Here is a 24,156-nt window from a genome sequence, read left to right as displayed (position 1 = left end):
TATATAGCGATAGAAAACGAATACGATGGCATTCACGAAGGTTGATACAGCTGCTAAAGCATTCAGAGAACCAGGAGAGCATCACTGGGAGGGAAGAGGTCTGGAGCCCAGGGGGTTTCATAGAACATAACATAATGTTTTTGATATGACAGGAAAGACCTGAGCACAGGAATGCTAAGAATTAAGACTTCTCACTCGTGCTTAAGAGACTGTCAGAGAGACTGAGGTGGCCAGGTGGTAAACTCTTGTTTACCACACTAATCCAGTAGTGTGGATTAATTCAGGAAATGTAGAGTCATGGCCACAGATGGATTTTTTTTGCTTATTACAAAGAAAAATTAGGCTGCGTGCAGTGGCTCACACCTGTAATCCCAGCACTTTGGGAGGCTGAGGGGGGTGGATCTACTTGAGGTCAGGAGTTCTAGACCAGCCTGGCCAACATGGTAAAACTCCATGTCTACTAAAAATACAAAAATTAGACAGGCATGGTGGAGCACGCCCGTAATCCCAGCTACTTGGGAGGCTGAGGCAAGAGAATCACTTAAACCCGGGAGAGGGAGGTTGCAGTGAGCTGAGATTGTGCCACCACGCTCTAGCCTCGGTGACAGATCAAGACTCCATTTTAAATAAATAAATAAATAAATAAATAAACAACCCTGATTATAATAAGATAATATACAAATATGATTTTTTTAAACAAAGTCATACAAAAGTTTATCAAATAAAAAGCAAATTCTTCCTCCTCTCCCCTCAGATTGTCAGTTCCACACCTGAAAGATTACCAGTTGTTATAATTTCTTCTCTATCCTCCAGGAAATTTTCTGCATGTATCTAAGCATATGTGTGCCTTTGTCTACAAAGAGGAATAAACTATATCTGCCCTTTGCTTTTCTCGTGACACTGTGTCTTGGAGACCCCTCAGTGCCTGCGCATTCCAATTAGCCATCCTTCTTCATGGCTGCTAAAATTCCTTTGTATGAGTATGCTTTATGTAACTAGTCTCCTGCTGATTAGCATGATGTTTCCATGTTTTCACTATGACAATAAATGTGACATGTAAATCTTTGTTCACTTCTACAGTTGTAGGATGAAGAACTAGAAGCAGAATTGTGGGGACAAAGCATGGGCTATCAATCTGTCCACAAAAGCTGTACTGATTTTATTCCCACACCTCTACAAGGGCATATTTTTTAGTGAAACTTTGGTCAATACTGCATGTTAACAAATTTTAGAATCTTTGCCAATTTAACAGGTAAAACTAGTACCTAGGGTTTTAATTTGCATACATCTGATGTTTTCAAGCTTCTCACAGGTGGAATCTATTCAAAGGATCCAGAATCCAGGACAGAAGTTAGACATTAAGAATGAAGCCCTTGGCCAGGTGAGGTGGCCCACACCTGCAATCTCAACACTTTGTGATGGCAAGGGTGAAGGGTAACTCAAGACCAGCAGTTTGAGACCAGCCTGGGCAACATAGCAAGACCCCATCTCCCTGCCACCAAAAAAAAAAAAAAAAAATTACCCCGGCATGGTGGCATGTGCTTGTATTCCCAGCAACTCAGGAGGCTGAGGTGGCAGGATCAATTGAGGCCAGGAGTTTGAGGCTGCAGTGAGCTATGATCATACCACTGCACTTCAGCCTGGGCAACAGAGTGATACTCCAACCAAAAAAAATAAATAAATAAATAAAGAATGAAACCCTTTGCAATAAATGGAAAGAAGAAGCAATGTCATTTCAGAGCATCTTCTCAAGGGTAATGTACCCAGTACCCCACAGGTGGTCATGATCTTGGCAGCCACCTCATGAAAGCTCAGAAACTTTCTTCCTTATCTCAAAATTGCTACATACTTTGCTTAGAGTAAGATTAGTGCATTATAAAAGAAGCAATGTGCATCACGCACCATTAAAACATATATTTGAGAACCTGATGAATGTCAAAAATGATTTGTAATCAGAATGTCCCTTCTACAGAGTCTTCAGGAAAGAACTTATGATTCTCAGGTGATCATCCTCCTGAGTGTGGCCATGCTTGAAGGTTAAAAGAGCCTAGACACTTTTCTTCTACTTTTTGTTCTTTCAAGCTGAAACTCCATCCAGTGAAAATTGCTTAATGGGGTCCCTCCATTTAAACCAATAGATGTTATTTTTAAAAAAAGACTCACAGATTTATATAAAAAAGGAAATGCTTAATTCACATGTATTCAGTTTCTGTTTTGACTGTTTTCAACAGCTTTTGAAGTAGCCTATGAGCTCACAAAGCCCTCAGCTCAGTGCAACACAAACATACAGCGAAAGCAAAGGGGCTACTCAGGTCTCTCCGTCTCGGAGAAAATGTGCCAAAGACTGGATTATTTTTTAAATCTATTTTTGCAGTGAAAGGAAGCCACAGGCATCTGAATACTGGCTCTCTAGCTTGACACCTAATTTCTGCCAGGGTATGAAGAGCTCCCTTCTGAAACTGCACCTCTGGAATTTGGGTTGGTTTAAAACGAGATTGGAGCATTTGGGTGGCTTTTGTTTTTGTTTCCCGGTTCTCCTTCAGGCTGATATTTCTTTCCTCCAAGGGACACTGTGTACTCACCACAGGGACTCCTGATTATCCCGAAACACAAATCCTGATTCATTTTTTAAAGACTCATGATTGAGGGCTCGTCCTGTATTTTTGTTTTCCCCCAGCTATAGTCTACCTGAGCCAACAAAATGAGTGTATTCATTTTATTTTTAAAAGCCTCCTACAAATCTTCAGTGACTCTTTGAGTATAAAATATTCATACCTAGACTCCAAATTACAGTTGGGAGCATAACCACTCAACAAGTACTTTTAGTTCAGATTCATTTTAGATTCATACAAGCAGAAGAAGGAAACTTGCGAAACACAAAGTCTCCTTTGAAGGAAAGAAATCCTGAATGAAGAAACAGGGGGATATACTGCCATCTTAAACCAACCCAAATGCCTCTGCCGCAGTCGCAGTTATTTAGGGTGGAGGAGCGGGCTCTGGCAACTAGAGAAGGTGGCCGCAACATGGGGACACCCGAATTGAGGAGCTGTTTGGGCAATAAGCTGATTTAGAGAATTAAGGTAAGTCAATCAAATGTGACTGTCTTCCAGCTACACCGACTTTTATTAAAAATATTCAGCACTTGTGGAAGCTACTCTGAGAGTTTAGTCACATCTACTGCAGACAGCTAGAAAGGTGATTTTACTATGAATTTGGATGCCAAAAATATATAATCTCGATATTCAAAACCCATTTTTTGATTTCCGTGAAGTGCTACCTGGCAGGTCTGGTTGCAAATCATTTTGCAAATGCAAATCCCATTCTCAAAAGTTTCAGGAGTTTTTCTGGTTAGTAATCCTCAGAATTGTTGCAATCCTGGTATAGATATTTTTAGAATAAAAAAATAAAGAAGCCTCCTGGACTTTCAGAATGGAGACATTATGCTAATTGGAGATGGAAGGTTTTATTTGACAATGGTTTGAAAGAAATTCACCAGCATTTATGAAGTCTGCTGAGCTATGAGGTCTTTGAAAGGTACAAACATAGTAAAAGGCAATTTTTTTTCTGCCAATAAGATTAGACTTTGCTAACATTTTAGCTAACCTAACTAAAGCCTTACTGGGAAAGGCCACACGTGGATGCCTTTCAGGGATCACATAACTGGAAGTCCAGAGGTAGGGAAGCTTTTGAGTTTGTTTGATACTGGGGCCCAGTAAGAACGTCAAGGCCTCTGGATTCTGTTTTTCTCGTCTTCTTTCTGTGTGGTCAGCACCATGCAGGGCTGCAAATGGATCCCAGCAGCTCTTATGATTACAAGTTTCTTCCACCACCTTCAGGAAGGGAGAGCAGAGATGACTTCTCAGAAGAGAGTACTGCAGCTGTTTTCCTAATACCTGCAGCCTGTGTGGCTTACATGGCATAAAGGGTTCACTCTTGAGTTTATACCTGTGGCCAGGGGATAAAGTTGAACCTATTAGTTCAAGAGTGGGCCCAAGACAATTGCCAGCACCAGAAACTCCAGGCAAAGCCTTCTTGTTTAGCAGAAATCTTCTTCCTCTTTAGGGCTGAGTTAGAAAATCCAAACCAGGACACCCATCCATTCCAGCGCCCAGAGGAAGAGCAGCAATTTGTAGCCACCAAAATCTTCATCAAGAAATTAGAATTTTAGAGTAAATCCAAGACAGCATGCTGGAGGCCCTGTTTGAACAGGCTAATATGGAATAGATGGCTCCATCTCAAAGGGCTAGAACCAGATAGACACCACGTCCAAAGCCTTATCCCAGCCGGTCCTAGAGAGTCTTAATTCTCATTCCTCATAAAAGGCATTCACCTCATGAGAGCCACATGACCGAAAGCATAATCTCTGTGCAGTGGAACTTCAGCTAGTGGGAGGACATAGTATTTGAGTGCAAATTCAGTTACCCCAACACCACATCCCTTTGTGCCAATGCTGAGAGTAACCAGCAAGACAATTGTCACTCACTATTCTAGCTCCTCCACAGCCCACTGATTTCCCACTAACAATAACACTCTCTTATCTTGATTCTCAAGTGCTGCTATCTGGAACTGAGTTCTAGTATAAATACGCTAATGATGCTCATTCAGCAGAACCAATGAGGTTTGTCCTGGGCAGCCACAGAAAAGGCAGAGACCTCCAGCTTCTCACTGTCTCAAGCCTGGCAGGTAGCAGCACCATGAAGGGCACCAAACTATGAGAAAGTATTTAATTTACCTAGAGATGAAAAGGAAGCTGCCAGGTCCCGAGCATCCTCTCTTCTCCGGCTCCTGGACGCCTGCTGTTTCTGCCCTCTTCTCAGTTGCCTTGCATCTGGATTACTGCAAAGTCCATCTATTTTCCTATTTCTAGTGCACCCTTGCTCTACATTCTAGATGTTTCTAGCAGGTTAATCTACCACTTTAATCATGTGACTTCCCAGCTTTGAAAAATTCCGTTACTCCTCATTCCCTGTTAAAAAAGAAACCAGGATTTTGGGCCTGGCTTTCAAGGTCCAGCACAATCTGGCCAGTCCCTGACCTCCCTGACCATCTCTCACCCTTCTCTTATGATCTGCCCATATTCTCACCCTACTATCCAGTCAGTATTTCCAGAACATGTCTACATCTCTTGCTCCGTATTATTTCTCATACATTCCTTCCAAATGGGATGTTCTTCTGTCTCTCCCATCCAAACCCAGCTTAAATGCCACTTCACTGAGCCTCCCCTCTCAAAAGCAATTTGCTTGCCTCTCATCTAGCAACCCAAATCACCATGTGTTGGGTGAATGTATAGGTGTACATGTGGGGGAGCAGATCATTTGTGCCACAGCTCATCCACAGAAGCTCCTCAATAAATATTCATCATATGAGTGAGCAAGAATTTACAATTCTAAGTCATCTCTTATTAAATTACTGCTGAGTTCATCATTTCCTGTAAAGGAAACATTGACATGTATGTCTAATAGGTATATTACTCTCTGTATTCAATTGCCAGGGCTGCCATAACAAAGTACCATAGCCTGGGAGGCTTAAACAACAGAAATGTATTTTCTTACCATTCTGGAGGCCACAAGTCTGTGATCAAGGTGTGAGCAGGGTTGCTTTCTCCTGAAGCCTCCTCCTTGGCTTGCAGATGGACATCTTACATGTTCTTCTCTCTGTGTGTGTCTGCATCCTAATATTAAATAGGCCCCATCCATTAAATGATCTCATTTAAACTTGGTTACCTCTTTGAAGATCCTATCTATCTCCAAATACAGTCACCTTCTTGGGTACTGGGGGTTAGGACTTTAACATATAAATTTTAGGTGGACACAACTAAGCACATAACAGCATATATATTACACACAAAAAATGTATATACACATTCACACATAAACACATATTTGCCATTTTTCACACTAAATGTTAACAAGGTTGAATATAACAAAATAAAGAGTAAGAAATCTAGACAATATATGGAAATATGTGTAACAAACACAATGTTCAATTCTAAAAGATGATAAAATATCTCATTTACTGTCATGGTTATTAGGTAAAATGCATAATATAAAGCATATGAATTAAATAGTTTTATTTTAGTGTGGTAAGATTTAGTTTTGTGTATTGATTAAATGGTACTACAGCAGCACTGACATTCCACACCACTGTTCCCATGTGCCAAGAAAAAAATGATTTCTTTATTTCCTATAATTGGACTCAGCTTTGAAGTTCCTCCCACTTTTTTCCCTGTAATGACTGGGGGAAGCTGCGCAAGCTGGCTTGTGGAGAGAAACAGCCTCCCCTGTGTAAGCTGCATCAGTCAGCCTCTTAGGCTATCTATTCTAAAGCCACCTTCCACTACAGCTGTTTATCCTTCTCGTGACTCTTCAAGGTGCCTCCAGGAAATGGTTATGTCCCTTCAGGTGTTAGGGGAGGCCTGGTCCCTATGCGGAGCTCCTGTATTTGTGGCTCCCAGGTACAGGGCATCTCCCCTCCTCTGGTCCAGACAATATCCTCTGGTGCCACTGCAGAGTGCCGATTCTGCCTGGTTCTTTGGGGACAACTATGTGAGCTCCCTTTGCTAAAGTGTCTGTTGAGCATGGGCCTGGATCAGGACTGTTGCGGGGAGAGTCCACACACATGGCTCCCTTTCACCTTGGGGGGACTGCAGATCCAACCCACAGCAGGCACGATGGCCTCATCCCTCAGGGATTGCACTCACCCCCACAACGCCCATAGCAATGCCTGGCTCTCTTCCTCACCATGGAGGAGGTGAAGAAGACAACACACAGTGTCAAAACCCTGCATCCCAAACCCATGCCCGTCCTTGCCGTTGTAGAGCTGCCATGTTGGGGGTGTCGTGCTGGGGAGGGAAACAGGAGCATGTGTTCAAGTGTCTCTCGAGTCTCACAAAATACCTCCTAGATGTTTCCCCACCCTCCCTCTTCCTGAGATCGGCCCTAAGGAAGGCTAGCCTGGGCCCCAACTACTCCTCTCCTTCTTCCTCTGGCCCTCCTCTCAAAAATCAGGAAGATATCCCTATCTGCTTCTTGTTGCCTGCAGTACTTTCGCATGGCCTCCTGTAACCTCCCCTTGCCACGGCTCATGGAAAACCTCTAGGGTCTGAGTCTGTCAATCCTCATTCTGGATATGTAAGGGAGGATTTGGGAGTTTAAATTTTTTTTTCTTCTTCCCCAAAACCTGGTTTTAAGATTATTTCTCTGTTGTGGGCTCAAGAAGGAGAAAACTAAACCTCAAAGTAGATCAAAGGCATTTTGTTCTTAGCCTTAGACTCTCAAAGAGTGGCCCTTGGAATAGGAGATTAGCATCACCTGGGGGCTTGTAAAAAATGCTGACTCTCAGCTCTCCCCTCCTCACTCCAGACCTTCTGATTCAGAATGTGTAATAAGACCTCCAGATGGCTCCTGGGCACTAGTGCACTGATCTAGGAAAAACTCCTCATCAACCTGTCCCTCATGGATTCCCTTTCACTTTCACAGTGGATGGGTTGAAAGAGAACATGACTGATGAGGCGACAAAGGCACTGGTTTGATATTTTCAATAATAAAAATTTGCTCTCCTATTCATCATCAACAAATGCGTATCTCTGCAAGAACCAAACCCTTTCCATGCCCAGAAAGGTTTATGGTTTTTGAGATGAGTTCTGAGACCTGTTCAGCATGCACTTCCCTATGTCCATGTACCCCAAGCTGTGGGACAACCAAAGCCTGGCAAAGCTCCTACCCTCCACTGATCTCATGCCACATTCACAGTCTCTGGACAGCCAGATGTGTTCACTCTATTTTAAAAGGTTAAGCTTCTGAGCCTCAGTAAAATTAACCGATTTACTCAGAGTCACCCAGCTCCCAAGAGACAGAGCTGGGGCAAAGCTGGGTCATTTGAGTCTATGTCCAATGTCTTCCCCAAGCTGTTGAGAAGGAGAATGCCTAGAGTAAGCTTGTTTCTCTTTCTTTAGAAATAACCACTTAAAAAAAAAAAAAAGTCCTTGCCTTGAGTTAGAACAATTGGTCTTCTGTGTAACTCGGGATTTTCTGTGGGAGAATATGATTGCCCTCTAAGATACCAATTTAAAATGTTAGGATTTTCCTTCATATAATGATGACGTTGATGATATAACAACTAGTTAAGGATCCAGTTTTACTGGAGGAAACATTAACCACCCTCAAAAGAAATACACCCTTGGCACCCTTTTCTCCTCCTGGAGTAGGCACCTGGCTGCACAGGTGAGTGCTTGGGAGTTTAAAGGCAAGGCCTGCAGCTGCCATGGATGACATCTGTTTCATGATCCTCCCTAAGGGAGCTTCTCAGGCACCACGCAGCATGTGATGTAAGTCAGACCACTTCCAAATCAAGTGAAGATCCATCCAGCTACTCTACATCCTGCAATAGCCAACATACAGAGAAACCATATTGAGTCTTCTGGGTACTGGTTAATATCTACAGCAGGCCCACTCTGAGTCACCATCATGTGCATTGCAGATCTAATCTCCATGATGTCTGGAGGAAGGAGAAAGCATGATCTTGTTTGAGGAAGATGAGGAAACTGATGCCTAGGGAGGTTAAGTACCTGCCCAATGCTACTCAGCTCATAAGTGACAGAATCAGACTCAAATCAAGGTCTTGAGTCTAAAGGTCATGTTCTTTCCCACTGCCATCCATCAATTTCTCTCTTCAACCAGTGAATACCATTGGTTTAGACCACCTGTTAGGCTGGATGAGAAGTCTCAGGGAGGAGCAATTACTAACAGAACCCTGAGGAAAAAGAATGCCTGGCAGGGGGCTGATAAGAGACCCTTGGAGATAGGGAAGCAGAGCTCCCCAGACATCAAAGGTAGTGACTAACAGAGAAGGTCCTGCCCACTGTGTTGACACAGTTGCAAGGAAAAGGTGGTGTTGATGAGTAAGACCAAGCTAAAGCAAAGCTGAGTTTTTTCCCAGCCCAGTCCCAGCTCCTTCTCACACAACCCTTTGAGAAACAGTGCTTTCAATGTGCAGGACTGGTGTGCCTTCACCTTTTCTTGTCAAATTTTAAGTAAACCCAACCATAACCCTTCCAGGTACTTGGGATATGCTGCAGTTTTAATAAAGACAGACCTTAGAACATTGTAATGTAGAATTTCCTGCCAACCTGGCCAAAGGTTTCCTTCCCAGGCCAGTTGCCTTCACATTTTTTCTCACAAGAAAATGTGGTGATCCATGCAATTGCCAACTTAAAAGCAGGAAATTGGATCCCTCTGGGTTTTGGACTCCTAGGAAAGGGGGTGCTCCATAATAAATTGTTTAAGGGAAGGAACCAACCTCACCACCTATCTCTCAACACCTGCACACTCCACCTGTCCACCAGCTGGTGCAGCCTGCAAGCCACTCAACCTACCCTCTCTACACTCCCAAGTCCAAGCAAGATGGAGGCCTCTACCTAGATGCCTTATGACTGGCTGCTGCTGAGCACTGGCATCCCCTCAACATCCCCAGAGAACACAGACCCCGCCACAGACATCAATGGTGGAGATGAATAGCAATTCCTCTGCGAAGACCCTTGAGAATTCATTATATGGGTTGTTCTGAACACTCCTTTAAACATGCAAATCCCTTCAGTACCGCTGTACTCGTGATGGAATAGAATATGAATCAAAGGCTCAGCTCTTTTTATGCTCAGATCATAAAGTCTGAAGCATAACAAGTTTATGTGTGGGTTTTTTTTTTTCAACCAGAGGGCATAGTTAAGGCTTTACTTACTCAGTGCTGTCTGAAAGAAGCTTAGGAAAGGGGAAGTAGTATTTCAAATGTTATCTATTTTTAAAATTAAAATGATTAACGACTAGAACATAAAACTCTATTATAGAAAAGGCCATTGAGACTATGATTAAAAATACAGAGAGGGTGGAATCTCCAGATAAATTCCAAAGAGTCTTGTGATGGATTTAAGGTCCCATTAGCCTCATGGGGATCAAATCAAAGGCTCTCGGTTAAAAGTAAATCTGAGACTCAGGAGTGAGAGTTCTTACAAGGACAGGAGAAATTCCACCAGTACTTTGTAGCAATGGCCCTGAAAACTGGAGGACTCTTCTCACACATGGTGGGAATTATCACATTCCTGGTATTTTGCACAAAAGTGCTTCTGGTCAAATTATAAGTGCTTTCCTCTGTAGTCTATTTGAGCCCCCCAGGTATAGTCCCTTTTCTTGCTTCTGGTGTTCAGGGAAGAGCTAGATATCTAGCCTTTCCTTGAAGATTTTCCGTGATGGTAGTATCTTATCAGGAGTCTCTATTCACTGCAAGTGAATCACCACACCAGGAAACTCAAAGCAGGGAAATCATTTACCTTCTATTTAATAGGGAACACAGTTCACCATTACTCAATACTCTAGCTGACTCTTTCACCACTGAGCATTGGAAATGTATAGTTCTAGAAAGTTTCTGTTCAAATTGGGCATTTCCATATGCCTCCTTCAAGTAATGATAATAATAATAAAATTTAATTTAATTTAAAAAAGTCTTGGCCGAGCACAATGGCTCATGCCTATAATCCCAGCACTTTGGGATGCCAAGGCAGGCAGATCACCTGAGGTCAAAAGTTCGAGACCATCCTGGCCAACATGGTGAGTGAAACTCCATCTCTACTAGAAATACAAAAATTAGGGGCCAGGTGTGATGGCTCATGCCTGTAATCCCAGCACTTTGGGAGGCCAAGGTGGGCAGATCACCTGAGGTTGGGAGTTCGAGATCAGCCTTACCAACACGGAGAAACACTGTCTCTACTAAAAATACAAAAAAAAAGTTAGCCGAGCGTGGTGGCACATGTCTGTAATCCCAGCTACTCAGGAGGCTGAGGCAGAAGAACAGAAGAATGCCTTGAACCCAGGAGGTGGAGGTTGTGGTGAGCCAAGATTGCGCTATTGTACTCCAGCCTGGGCAACAAGAGCGAAACTCTGTCTCAAAAAATAATAATAATAAATAAATAAATAAATAAATAACCAGACATTGTGGCACACCTATAATCCCAGCTACTCAAGAGGCTGAGGCAGGAGAATCATTTGAACCTGAGAGGTGGAGGTTGCAGTGAGCTGAGATCGTGCCACTGCACTCCAGCCTAGGCGACAGAGAAAAACTCCACCTCAAAAAAAAAAAAGAAGCCTTGGGCTCAATGAGCATCTTGAGGGAGGAAGAAGGGTTCTCCATTCTGCATTCAGCTGCTGACCCTCCAGGTGACACTGACCTCACTGTTCCTAAATGCTATCCCTAAAAAATGGGGCGGTAACATTTCTGAATGCTGAGATATCTTTCCAATACCTCATTGAATAGGCCCAGAGGTCGTTGGCAGAATATCACTTTTGGTGAATGCAGGTGACTCACCACCCATGACTGAAGATTCAAGTTTGAAAAGTTGATTCTATCTTTTTTTTTTTTTTTTTTAGACGGAGTCTCACTCTGTCGCCCAGGCTGGAGTGCAGTGGTGTGATCTCAGGTCACTGCAAGCTCTGCCTCCCAGGTTCTTGCCATTCTCCTGCCTCAGCCTTCCAAGCAGCTGGGACTACAGTCGCCTGCCACCATGACTGGCTAATTTTTTGTATTTTTAGTAGAGATGGGGTTTCTCCGTGTTAGCCAGAATGGTCTCGATCTCCTGACCTCATGATCCACCCACCTCAGCCTCCCAAAGTGCTGGGATTACAGACGTGAGCCACCGCACCCAGCCAAGTTGATTCCATCTTAAATGAGTTGAAGGGGACTCATGGCCTCTCCACACTTGAGAATGCAGTTTGGGAGTTCAGGAAATGTGATTAATATTATATGTCTACTGGTCTGTCCCTTCAGCCATTCTTAAAGATATTATTCACATTTAAACCTCACAACAATTAAAACTCATGTATCATTATCCTTGTTTGATGACTAAAGAGCTGAAGCTCTGCATGGATGAGGCCTCTAAGCTCTTGCCATTAGGAAATGGAGACACTAAAACTTGGATAATATCCAAGCCCCGAGTATATCCCACATGCCTAACTTCCACCTGCCACCATGTGCACCTTTCTGCTTCAGGGTAATTTCTAGCAGCAGAACTCTATCCTACCCACAAAGGACTGGAAGTACCTGGAGAATTAAGACACCTGAGCAGCCACTGTCAGTCAGTGACTGACAGGAATTGGTGCATAAATACCTCAGCTACCCTACGCTTGCGAGGGACAACTCTGAGGCATATGTTCTAGTCTGGCTCCCAGAGGTCCCAGCAGAGTTAAGCACCAGTGCCCACAGTAGTAACCTGCCTGATGGCAGGCCCCTGCCTGGCTGCCTTCCCTTTCCTCTCTCGCCTCCTCACTCCCCTACCAGCATTTCCTGGCCAAATATCCTGCTTGCACTCAGATCTTTGCATCAGAGTAGATTTCTGGGAGAGCCAAAACTAAGACACAGAACTTTTGAGCCCAGGTTTTATGATTTCATTTTACCTGACACTTTCCTGTCTGTGTGGGTTTGGAGTTTTATGGAGACACCATCAGAGGCCTGATCTACCAGAGAGGTAGATCTCTCCCCCAGAACTGAGCTGTCTCCACTGACTGTGGAAACTGGAGGGGATGTTCCCACACGCATCCTCTCTATCGGGGTTAGTGCTACAGCCTCCTGAGTGGTTGTCTCAGCTGGGCTCCAAAAAGGCAGCCTGTCAATTGGAGTTTAGCATGTGGTGTGTTTACAGTCAGTGGGGTCAATTGGCAGGGGTTGGGGAGATGGAAAGAAGGCAGGAGTGAGCAGAGGGAGAATCCGGTCCCCAAAGAAGCCTTGGCCAACCATATGGTGAGCCCCAGAGCTGGTATAGTTCTCAGAGTTATCTGAGTTTGGCTGAGATGGCCAGGCCCTTGTAGACTCTCATCCAACAGTACTGGATTTAGGCCACTCTAGAAAAGACCATGACCTCAAGGGAAATGCTCTCTGCAGTTGAGTTGACCCCTGAAAGGGCTGACAGCTGAAGGCAGCTTGTGGTCTGTACTCCAAGCAGCAGACCACCAAGCCCAGTGACACCTCAGTGTCCAGTGAGTAGTGATCCTGGTTCCAATCTCACTTCCCTCCACCTTACTGAGAGAGGAGCTGTTGCAAACCCATCCTGGGCTTTTCTCCCCTGCTCAGAACACTCTGTGACTCTCCATTCCCAAGAGAAGAGGCCAAACTCCCTAGCCTGAAAGCTCCTCAGACCAATTCTCTCTTGTCTCCGAGCTCTTCTCGCTGCCCTTCCCAGGAAGCTCCTGCCCTAAAACCTGCTGCCCAGTTGCTCCCCTGTCTTTGTGCTGGCATTGCCCACCCCCACCCCAACTCCAGGAGCCCTGTGTCACTTTCAGCCTGGCATACTTTCTTTTCTTCCAGTGTTTGGCTTAAATATCAGCCCCTCAGGCAAGAAGCACCCCTGCCTTCCAGTCAAGGAAGAGTGAATTGCTGTTATCTCAGGGGTGCATAGTCCTGCTGCTGCAGTAATGAATTTTGTTGTGTTCATACCTATTTCTGGTTTACTCCCAGCTGTGTGAACTCCTGGAGGACATTCATGCTGCCCCATGAGCTGTGATGTGAGCTTATGGGACATACTAGGGATTTGGTGTTTGTCAAATGAATATTGGCTGAGCTTCTCTGGGAAACAAACAAATGCACCTTTAAATAAGAGCTAAGGCCCAACATTAGGTCACACCCCTGTCACAACTGTGGCTGCAATTAAAAAGGAGAGGGCCATCTGCTGTGGGGCTTTCAGCAAGCTTCTGCACCTGCAAGCTCTTCATCATAGACTGCTCTTGGGTGCCCAGAGCCACCTGGTATACTCCCATAGACAGCTTCACGTGCCTGGGATGTGTGAGACCCCTGCCCCCAGGAGGGCCCTTAAACCCATGATGGGTGCAGCGCTGAGCCTCACTCACACACCTGAGTCCCCTTCAGGACCAATCTGAAGCTCCTCTCTGCCGGGCATAGCCTGAAATGGTGCACACTGGGCTTCCCTGCCTTCCCCACTCCCTTATAGACCTCTCTGGGAAGCACACTGACTTGGTAATTCTCATGCACAGGAGTCCTCTCCTCAGGCTCTGCTTCTGGGGAACTCACCTGAGACACCAATAGTAATATACTGACTAAAGAACTATGGAATATACACACTGCACTGCAGCTAAAAAGAAGAGGTCATTCTATACGTGTGAACCTGGGAAGACCCCAAGTCATACTTTTGTGTGTAAAAGTAAGTTGAAATCTGATAAGTGAGCTAAAGTACTATTTAAGGAAAAGAAAATACTGAGTAGTGCTTTGGAAAGTTAAGAAGCACATTCTCCTTCTCAACACCTACCCCTGTGCACTCCAGCACTGGGCTCTGCATCCCCAGTCCAGTGACCAACCTGTCTTCTATGTTTCCCAGCAATGAGCAAACTAGCTGCTGATCATGGGGACCTCTGCTCCCACTCATCAACTAAGAAAGTCCCTTGGAAAAGGGAGCAATATTTTTTATGAACTATGTAACTATGTTGGTGAGCTTAAAGAGTATGACTTTCTTGGTTACCTGCAATGAATCCAAGTGGCATTTTTTTAGCTGATGGGTGAAACTTGACAATGGTTCCACCCTCAGAGCAGGCCCCCCCGGGCTGGTCTGAAGCAGCTGGTATGGAAGAGGGTGTCAGACTGGCTCTGGCAACTGAGGGTCCTTCTAGAAAGATGGATGGAGGAGGCTTCTGCCAGATTCAGGTCACCTGGAGAACATCACTTGGAAGAAAGATGGCTTTACAGATGGGAGAGGAGGGGAAGTGCAGAGACTACTAAAGGAACAGAAAAGGAAATCAGAAAGTGGAATGGTGAACAGCATGTTACCGGGGAGGGTAATCTGGAGGTTGCAAAAACATTTGGAAGCTGAGGCTTCTAGGACCAAGCGACCTCAGGAAGAGGGCAGAGAAAAAATGGAGGCAGTGTTAGCATGTAGTAAAGACTTTAGAAAAAAATGGAAACATGGAAATGTTGGGAGTTATTAACAGCAGTAAAAATGAAATGCTGACTTTAACCTTCAAACGAAGGGAAAGCCATGGAATTGAAGACAAGGTCTGGCTGTTGGCTAGGGAGAGTCACAAGTGGGTAAAACATGTTTTCTAATTCTGGAGTAGTCTTTGGCCCAGAGCTCAGCACAGCTACTATATCATGTATAGAGATGAGAAATAATCTTTTCAAATGTGTGGTGTCATTTTGAGCAAATGTGTTTATTTTTTTAAGAGGGTTGTTTTAAGTAAGAGTTGAGATGACAAATTATAAAACATAGTATAATGCATCTCTCTGTGTAAAATGTTGAGAACTTTCTCAGCTGTAATGCTGAGAAGCTGCAGAGGATACAGGAGAGAAAAAAAAAAAAAAACATTAATTAAATGTTCTCAATATGCCAGACCCTGGGCTAAGCCATCACTATGAGCCTCCACTCATATCATCCTTACCTAGTCTGAAGAGGTGGCTTCTGCTATTATCCCCCTTTTCCAGATGAGAAAACTGAAGCTTCCTTGCAAGAAGAGCTAATGGGCCCTCAGCTCCCAGTGTATACGGTCGCTCAGGCTTTCTAGATGAGAACCCACAGTAAGGAATGCATTTTCCATCCTGATGCAGATACACACACATTTATAACAGAAACAGATGTTTTCCAAGACTCTGTTTACTATGTGAGATGCATTGAGAACTTCTATTCCATTATTTTCTTTTCCAGTACTTGTAATGAAGTAAATTGCTGTCACACACATTAATGGGTCATGAATGGAAGTCTGAAAAGCTTCCGTCTAGGATTTGTTATTATCTAATTCTATCTCTTCAAAACCAGTGCTCACAAGTAAACTGGGTTTTTAAATACAAGTAACATAGAATCTGTGCTCTATTCTCCCATCCACCCATCCATCCACTCACACATCTACACATCCATCCATTCAATAAACATTGATTATCACACAGACTTGTAGTCCAGATTCCTCATTACAGGAACTGATGCTATCTCATCAACTCTCTGCTCTCAAAATGGAAAAACTCAAATCATCAAACCAGGCAAAAAAGTCAGTAAATGGCAGATATACATCCTAAAAACATCCACTGAGAAATTACAGATGCTTCCAAAGCTAACATCTTTGTGCATCCCACTATCTCTCCACCCCCAGAAAAAGAAACTCTTCCTTCAGACAACCAATCACAAAGACAAAGAAACATGCAAAGCATAATAAGTGAAAACAGTCACCATAACTTTCCAAGATGTTGGTATTGGAGGCATCACCAGGCATAAAAAATGAAAACTGAAACCACGCATGCCCAAAGTGTGCTTGCATTTCTAGCTTCTGAATTTGTTGTGAGTCCTGCTAACCATGACCACAGGCTGTTTAAAATTACACCATTTGCCTTATTTAATTTTCTTCTGAAGTCATAAATATTAATTAAGTGAAGCCACATAGAGCCTGCATTTCAATCCTTTCACTTCCTGAGGACCATAAGCAATTAAGAGCCGCAGCAATTTAAGTACTAGCTGGTTCTTTAGGTCTGCCCCGTGACAACCACTTTTTTTTTTAAATTAAGTCAGATTTATTAAGTCTTAGTGGTTTCTTTTTCCTACCTAACTTCTCCTGGCCTGTGGGTGTTCCGAATTTAATTTCTCCTCTTATAAATAGGAACTATTTTCCTGCAGCGGTGGGGGGGGGCTGGTCATTTTCTCTAAAAGACGATGCAGAAAAGCGTCTGTTTTGATTAATAAGAACCAGAAATATTTATGTGCAGCATGTCAGCTAGCTGGTGGCCAAGACCGCACTTATCAGTGTTTGTTTAGAATTATTTTATGACAAAAGCAAAAGAGATTATTGTACAATGTAAGGAAGATATAAAGTAAAATGTGGAAATCCTCTCACAATCCTCCTAAGTCCCAAGCTCTAGGCCTATCATTATTAATAGTTTGGTGTGTAAACTTCAACCCTTTTCCATGCAGTGACAGAATCAGAGTTTATTTTTATAAAACTTAAATTACTCATATGCTGCAACTATTTAGCTCTTCATTATAAAATCATCATACTTTTTATATTATTTCATAGAGATATCACTGCTTATAATAGCTAGATGATACTATGTAATAAAGTTGGGTTATTGTTTATTTAACTATATTTCACTAGCAATAAGATCTTGGGTATACTGTAGATAAACTGCACACACACACACACATTAAATACATACACATATACGCATACACACATGTACAAATGCACACTATTCCAATAACCTGGAAACTTTACCTCTGAGTATTTTCTTTTCTCCCAGGTTTCTGATAACTTCTCCATCTCACTAAAGGAATGCCTTTTGGGAAACAAAGAAAATTATAAAATGAAAACAGGTCAAGATTTGGGTCAGAGGGCCTAGACTGTGATCAGAAGGGTTGGGTGAGCCATCAATGTCTCTCACCCCAGTTTTCCCAAAAACAAAGTGAGCTACCTTATGTAAAAGGCTTGCATGAATCATCAAGTCTGAAGAAAATATTAGCCTCTGCCCTGACTTATCTCTAGTCTTTGAGAGCTCAGTCATTTGGAGGAGGGTAGGTAGAGGAAACTCTTGGGTAATGTACATGAAGAAAGAATTCTGTATTTCTAAATTTAATATGTTAAGAGGGAGAAAAGAATGAAAGAAAACAGGCGAGTAGAGATAAAACAGTCTCTTTTCACTTTCTACTTAACTATGAGAATGGGGATAGTGAGTGTCAGATCAGAGCTCCCACCCCAAGGGACTCTGACCCATGTTTCTCAACATTAGCATCTACTTAGCAGTTTATTTTGAAGAATTAGGAGAATGAATTTGCCAGATTTCACACTTAAACAGCACATCTAAACTCCTAATCTTTTGAAAGGTATAGACTTATTCATGTAGACTCCTCCGGAGAATATTATGTGTCACTTACATCATAATTTTTCATATAACATAGTATAATTCATTCCCAGGCAGCATCACATATTCCAACCTTCTAGACTAACAGAGGCAACCTATGGGGTGATTTAGTAGCCAGGTGTGAAGGGGACAACTGAAAAATAAGTTTGCCTGTTATATCTGGTTCCATCCAGGAATCTCAAAGCAGCTTAGTATAATTTTTCACCAGTTTTATTATCCCCAATCCACATTGCCTTAAAAGCACACATTGATTAATTCTTGGTCTAAATTTTTTAGTGTTTCTACATTGATTATTTATGTGCCTTTATAAATATGGTAGGAATTTTTTTAATTTGCCCGCAGAAAGAAATATTTTCCCTTTCTTTTAGCAGTTCATATGTGAAAGAAAGGAGCCTTTCCAGAATGAATGCTTCATTTCAATTTCCCCAAAGGGAAAAATTATCTTATCTCTAATTATGAATGTATATTGCAAATTAAATAAGCATTAAGGAAATGGCCCAATTTGAAAAATTCTTCTCACCTTTGAGACACAAATTTTAGTTTCTGAGCATTTTCTGTTATATATGTTGGGAAAAAATTGTGTGGTGCACTAAGGAGAACAGTTGTATTTCTTAACAAAGGGGTTAATTGTGAAGTCTATGGGTTCAGTTTTAATTTTTCCTAATAATGTTATTTTCTCATGCATGGGTAGGCAATGCCAACTCAATGTCAGTCCAAATTTTGTGGAGGAAAATTTCTATTTCCAGTTGCCATCACAAGAGACTCAGGTCTTTTCCAGGAGGACCATGAAAATCTCATTTGAAACTCAATAAGCAGGAATTTCTTCCTCACTTTCCCTTCTTTTTGATCTTTCTATTTTGTTTCTAAAATGCATATTGGGATCAAGGAAGAGGTTCAGGGGATGCTTGGGAGAGGTCAGTCCTATCCCTTTTTTCTTTTGAGTGGGAAGCCCTGCATAGCCTTCAGGGCCAGCCCAGCCCCAGAGGTGGGCAACTGGACACGATCAGTCTGTGTTCTCTGGGGCCTCTTCCTTAAGGAGAAAATTTAAAAGAGTCTTGGTGAGTGTTTGCTGATGCAGTGAGGTTGCAGCTGACACTACTCAGTCTGGCTTTTATATATATGTATATATACTTTTAAAATGACGTTTCCACATTGCGAACTGATCATTGCCACAGGTCCCCTTTCCTACCCAGTCAACCAGGGAGGTCCCTGTCTCCGGAAAACACAGCATAGGAGGGGGAGTGTGGGATGAGCTAACAATGCACCATAGGGGGCATGGGGGGTGGGCAGCTCTGCTTTGCGGGAGGACCACTACATTGCTTGGGCTGCACAGACAAGTTCTGACTTCTGTGGGCTGGGGGCCATGAACTGTGGCTGCGAGAAGAGTCGGTGTGGCTCAGAGCAGCTGAGAAGGGAAGGACGTAGATGCACTAGGGAACCTGCAGAAGCTGAAAAGGAACCTGTACTTCTCATTTTATCAAGTCATATATCACCACCCAGCTAGGGACAGACTACAGGATCCATGAGAGAAACAGGTCTTTAAAGCTGTGCTATTCCACCTGTGGTCAGTGGACAAGACTGACAGCATCAGCATCCCTTGGAAGCTTGTTAGGAATGCAAAACTCAAGCCCCTCCCTGCAGAATCAGAATCTGCATTTTAACAAGATCACCAAGGGATTCCTATGCACTTAAGGATGTGAGGGGCCGTCCCAGTCCTAGTTCATTCACCCAAGTCCCAGTGGGTTACTGTTGCTGTCATATGGTACCCCTCCCTGAAGCTCTCCTTTTTGCAGAGAACCCCACAATCCTTCCTCTGGAATTACTCTGGGGAGTAAAATTAACAAAGAGCTAAATAATGCAGATGAGTGTATTACAAAGCATTAGGAGCTATGTTTGACACAGGATGAGGCTCCCAAGCAGCACCCACCACGTGCAGCAGCACCTCTGGCCACCTTCATCTTTCTTTCTCCTGGAAGCCAGAAACCCCTAGTTATCCCTTTGATAGGAAACTGATATTGTAGAGGAATTGCCAATGGTGACAGGACAGAATTGGGCTACCGCAGGGCTGCTTGTCTACCTGACAGCTGAGCCCTTGCTTTTTCTATTGATTCTGGGTCAAACCAGGCTCTTCGCCTTGGGTTTTAGTCCATCTCTGCCCGCAGCTAGACTATTTTAGAATGGTGAAATGTTTAACTTTCCCTTTGGAATAGGATTTTAGCGCCTGGAAATTCCAGGGTCATGACTGGAAGAAGCCTTAAAAGTAAAGAGGCTGGGACCTGTGGCAGAAAAAGGGAGAAAAGGTGGAAGTAAAAGAGGAAAACAGACTTAGTTTCTAGAAGCCCATGGCTTTGCCTATTTGTCCACCATCTGGAATATAGTAAGTGCTCATTAAATATTTGCTGAATGAATCCAAAACATATAAACTCCCCATCCTTGTCATTGCTTAATATTAGAGCAAGTTATATATAGCTCTTTTTGTTGATTCAGAGCCTGTGTACCATTTGAGATGGAAACGAGAAGCAAACAACTGCTTCCTAAGCATCAGCCAGGAAACCCAGGACTTAGTGGCTTCTTTCTGATCTCCATGTCTCTCATATGCTTCATTGTTTCATACTTGTTGAAGGTGCATTTGTTTATCCAACTAAGTAATCAGCAGCTCATAGGCCTAATGGTATCCTAAGAAAGAATGCCTGGGGTTGGATTCTCCAGGTAGTCTGTGACTGACGCCTCATGACTCTTGTCCTTCATAAAGCTTACTGCTTGCCTGTTTGGCAGGAATAACTGAGATTTCTCCCAAGAATAACATCCAAATGTATGAAATAGCTCCCAGGGCCACAAATGCAGATGCATCTAATTTAAGCATCCCTCAAAGAGAAGTTTATTCACACTCACGTTGGCATGTTATTGCTACTAAAAGTTGTCATTTTTTATTTTTATCTCTTCCAATTATTTTAATTACCTGCTATAATAGTCTCACATACCAGAAATGTGCTAAAAACACAAGAATGATGAACAGGGTGTCAAATATATACCAGAAATATTTGTCAAACCCTGGCCCAGAATGGGCAGAGCACTGGCTTTCTTCACAGACCTACACAGATGGGAGCGGAATCCGCAACTGCTCAATCCATCCACTGAGAAATCCCATAAAAGATGGACAATCCATAACTGAAACCCAACCTTCGGCACAATGATCAAATTCTACATGCATAAAGCAAGAGATCTGTGTGCCAGATCCATCTTAAACGACCCCACCCAGAGGACAGAGTCTGTCTCCTTCCCCTAAACAATATGCAGAAACCACCCTGGTAAGTCAATACCTGTGGTTGACATGAATATTTCTTCTCTTCCTCTCTCAATTCAGGGAAGATCACAGTTCATCTCCTGATACCAGTAAGACAAAATAATAATGGCTTGTTTTTCAGAACTCAAACCAACCTGTCGTCAGTTTGTATGGTGGCTTCTCTGATCTCCTTTCAAGGATGAGAACTGAATGAATATTTGCACAAGTTATTTTGCCAAAGTTTCCTTAACATCAGATCCAATATCCTTATTACATATTTCACCATAAAATAGTAAAAGAGAATGTAATAATAAAGTAACGATATAAAATGATGCAACCTATACTTCTAAAAACATAGATTGAGGATATAATTCTACCACCTGAACATAATCAAGGTTACTAACATTGTATTTATTTAATTCATTTTATTTTCTCATTTTAAAAATGTATGTTTCATCTTTTCCTGTGGATCTTGCGGTGGAGAGATAAATTGCACACAGGCGCACAGAGTATTAAACTTAAAATGTTGCACCTTGCCTCCCCATTTATCAGCATTTTCCTGAGCTTTTGCTGAAGGCTGTAACATGCTGAATTTTTTTTATTCTTTTACATAAATACCCTCTGATAAGGTGTTCTTAGCTAATGACCTTTTCAATTGCCCTCTCCGTAAACAACTGGTCTTTTGACCATCCAAGAACTTTGAAAGCCAACATAAGTGTTTGAAGGCGTGCTCAGTGCCAAGTAGACAAATTTTGATGGTCTAATTTTTTTTTTTTTTTTTTTTTTTTTGAGATGGAGGTTTGCTCTTGTTGCCCAGGCTGGAGTGCAATGGTGTGATCTCAGCTTACTGCAACCTCTGCCTCCCGGGTTCAAGCGATTCTCCTGCCTCAGTCCCCGAAGTAGCTGGGATTACAGGCATGGGCCACCACATCCTGTTAATTTTGTATTTTTAATAAAGACGGGTTTTCACCATGTTGGTCAGGCTGGTCTTGAACTCCTGACCTAAGGTGATCCGCCCACCCCGGCCTCCCAAAGTGCTGGGATTACAAGCATGAGCCACCGCGCCTGGCTGATTTTTCAGTACATTTCAGAAATAACAACCCACCCAAAGAAAGTGAAATGTTGATTATAATTTTTGACACATGATACGCCTTTTCTTCATTGAGACTTGAGATTCATCCAGAGAATGAATAAGGGGTGTTTGGACGTCTGCTTTTTTACCAATTAAAAAGTTTATAAGAAAGTAAAAATGCATATTTTCCCAAGACTGTGTTGTCACTCTTCCATCCCCTCTGCCTTCATCTTGCCTATATATCTGCCTTATGTTGCCCTAAACACGTTGGGGAACTTTGAGCAAGGCCTTGCCTGGGTATTTATTCTCTGAAAGGTTTTAGGAACTGGAGTATTAATGAGACTTTTATTGTTTTTCTCCTTAGGTATTTCATGGTTCTCACTTAGGAAAATTGAGTTCTGTTCAGTGACGCCCCTTCTGCACTTATTAGTTTCATGTGACAAAGAGAGCACTAGGGAGGACTTTTGCTAGGGGAACGCAGGATTGTTCCAACAAGATGAAGGCCTGGAAGACCTGGATGGCCTGGGTATTTTCTTCCCAGGGAGACCAGAGGAGGTCTGGATTTGAACTCGAGTCTTACGACTTTGCCATTGAGGCAACATCCAAAATAAAAATAGCATGCTAACCCCAAGCACAGTCCTCAGTTATAAAGCAGCTTTATTATAGAAGCCGGCGGTGACCTAACAAAATGGAAAGGGAAGGGCTTTGTAGGTCGCGGCCCTGCATGAGGGTAGACTAAAGAGGGATCGGGAGAAACATCTGCAGCCCGAGTTCCCCGCGAACTTTTTCCTGGAGAGAAACTCCGGGAGCAATCTTCAGCATTCAAGACTGAGCCAGAACTCTGGATAACCCTTTAGAAATCGGAGCTCCGGGAAGGAGGAGCTCCAAAGACCGCTGAGTTGGAAGGGAACGCGAACCCCAGGCTGTCTGAACCTCCCTGCTTCCTTCGCAGCCCGTTGGTGTCCCGCTCCCAGCTACCTAAAGCTAACCGTAGACCCCGCTCGCATTCCCATGGGGCGGGCGTGCCGGGAAGGTGCGAGAGCGGCTGCTCCGAGACTCTAGGCGGCGTCACCTAGCCCTACCCTACCGGACCTCCCAGAACCTCGCCAGGGTGCAGGAGGCCGGTTTGGGTTCGCGCAGAACTTAGGGGTTGGGGCTCCAAAAAGGCCGAGTCCCCCCGAAGGCGTTTTCGGAGCGACTGAGAGAGCGGGGGAGAAGGTGCTCGGGTGCCGGAGGTGCGGGGTTGGGATCGCGGGGGTAAATGAGGACTCGGGTCGGTCCCACGGGCCTGGCGGCCGACAGGGGGCGCCCTGTCACTGTGGAAGCCCCCGCCGAGCGCTCTCTGGTGTCCCTGACCCCGGCCACCAATAGTGCTGGGGTGGAGGTGGGGGCTTGCAAAGTCCGCTCCTTGGAAGGGTAGCGCCCCCCCCCCCCCCTCCTGCGGCCCTCCAGCTCGCTCCTTCTGTTCCTGGAATAATTTCTGGGATCAAATTTTCAACCTGGAGCAAAATAGAAAGGGAAGTGGGCACCCACATAAGCTCACAAACACTCTCATACAACACACGCACAGACTAGGTCAACCATAACTTTCTTTTGAGTTTTGGGGGTGGGGTGTGTGTGTGTGTGTGTGCGTGTGTGTCTGCCCTGGCCTGCGGAGAAAGCTTTGAAAAACTGCTCATTCTTTGAGCTACAATGCGTACTCCTCTTTCCCTGCCCTCGGTGGAGTGATGAAGTTGTTCCCATCCACGCGCTAGGTGGGACCCCGTGGGAAATGCTGGGGATCTAGCCTCTCTGACTCCGCTGCGCACACCTCCACGTTCACTGCGTAGCCGTACACACCATCAAGCCCCTTCCCTGGCGCACCTGGCTGGCCTGACCCTCGTGGGAGCCTTCAGCACTCTGGGGACCGATGGGCACGGCT

General features: G+C 43.8%; 1 long non-coding RNA gene across 1 annotated transcript; it reads left to right on the top strand.

The window, feature by feature from the left end:
* Window positions 1-2,908: 2,908 nt before the first annotated feature.
* On the top strand, window positions 2,909-22,866 carry LOC103888763 (uncharacterized). The gene is made up of 3 exons (XR_653143.1): window positions 2,909-3,080; window positions 20,970-21,188; window positions 22,600-22,866. It is a non-coding gene; the product is annotated as an uncharacterized LOC103888763 (long non-coding RNA).
* Window positions 22,867-24,156: the final 1,290 nt, after the last annotated feature.

The sequence above is a fragment of the Pongo abelii genome, chromosome 21 (assembly GCF_028885655.2).
Source record: "Pongo abelii isolate AG06213 chromosome 21, NHGRI_mPonAbe1-v2.0_pri, whole genome shotgun sequence".
Taxonomy (NCBI): Eukaryota; Metazoa; Chordata; class Mammalia; order Primates; family Hominidae; genus Pongo; species Pongo abelii.
Note: the sequence above shows the minus strand (reverse complement) of the source record. Positions and strands in the feature narration are given on the sequence as shown.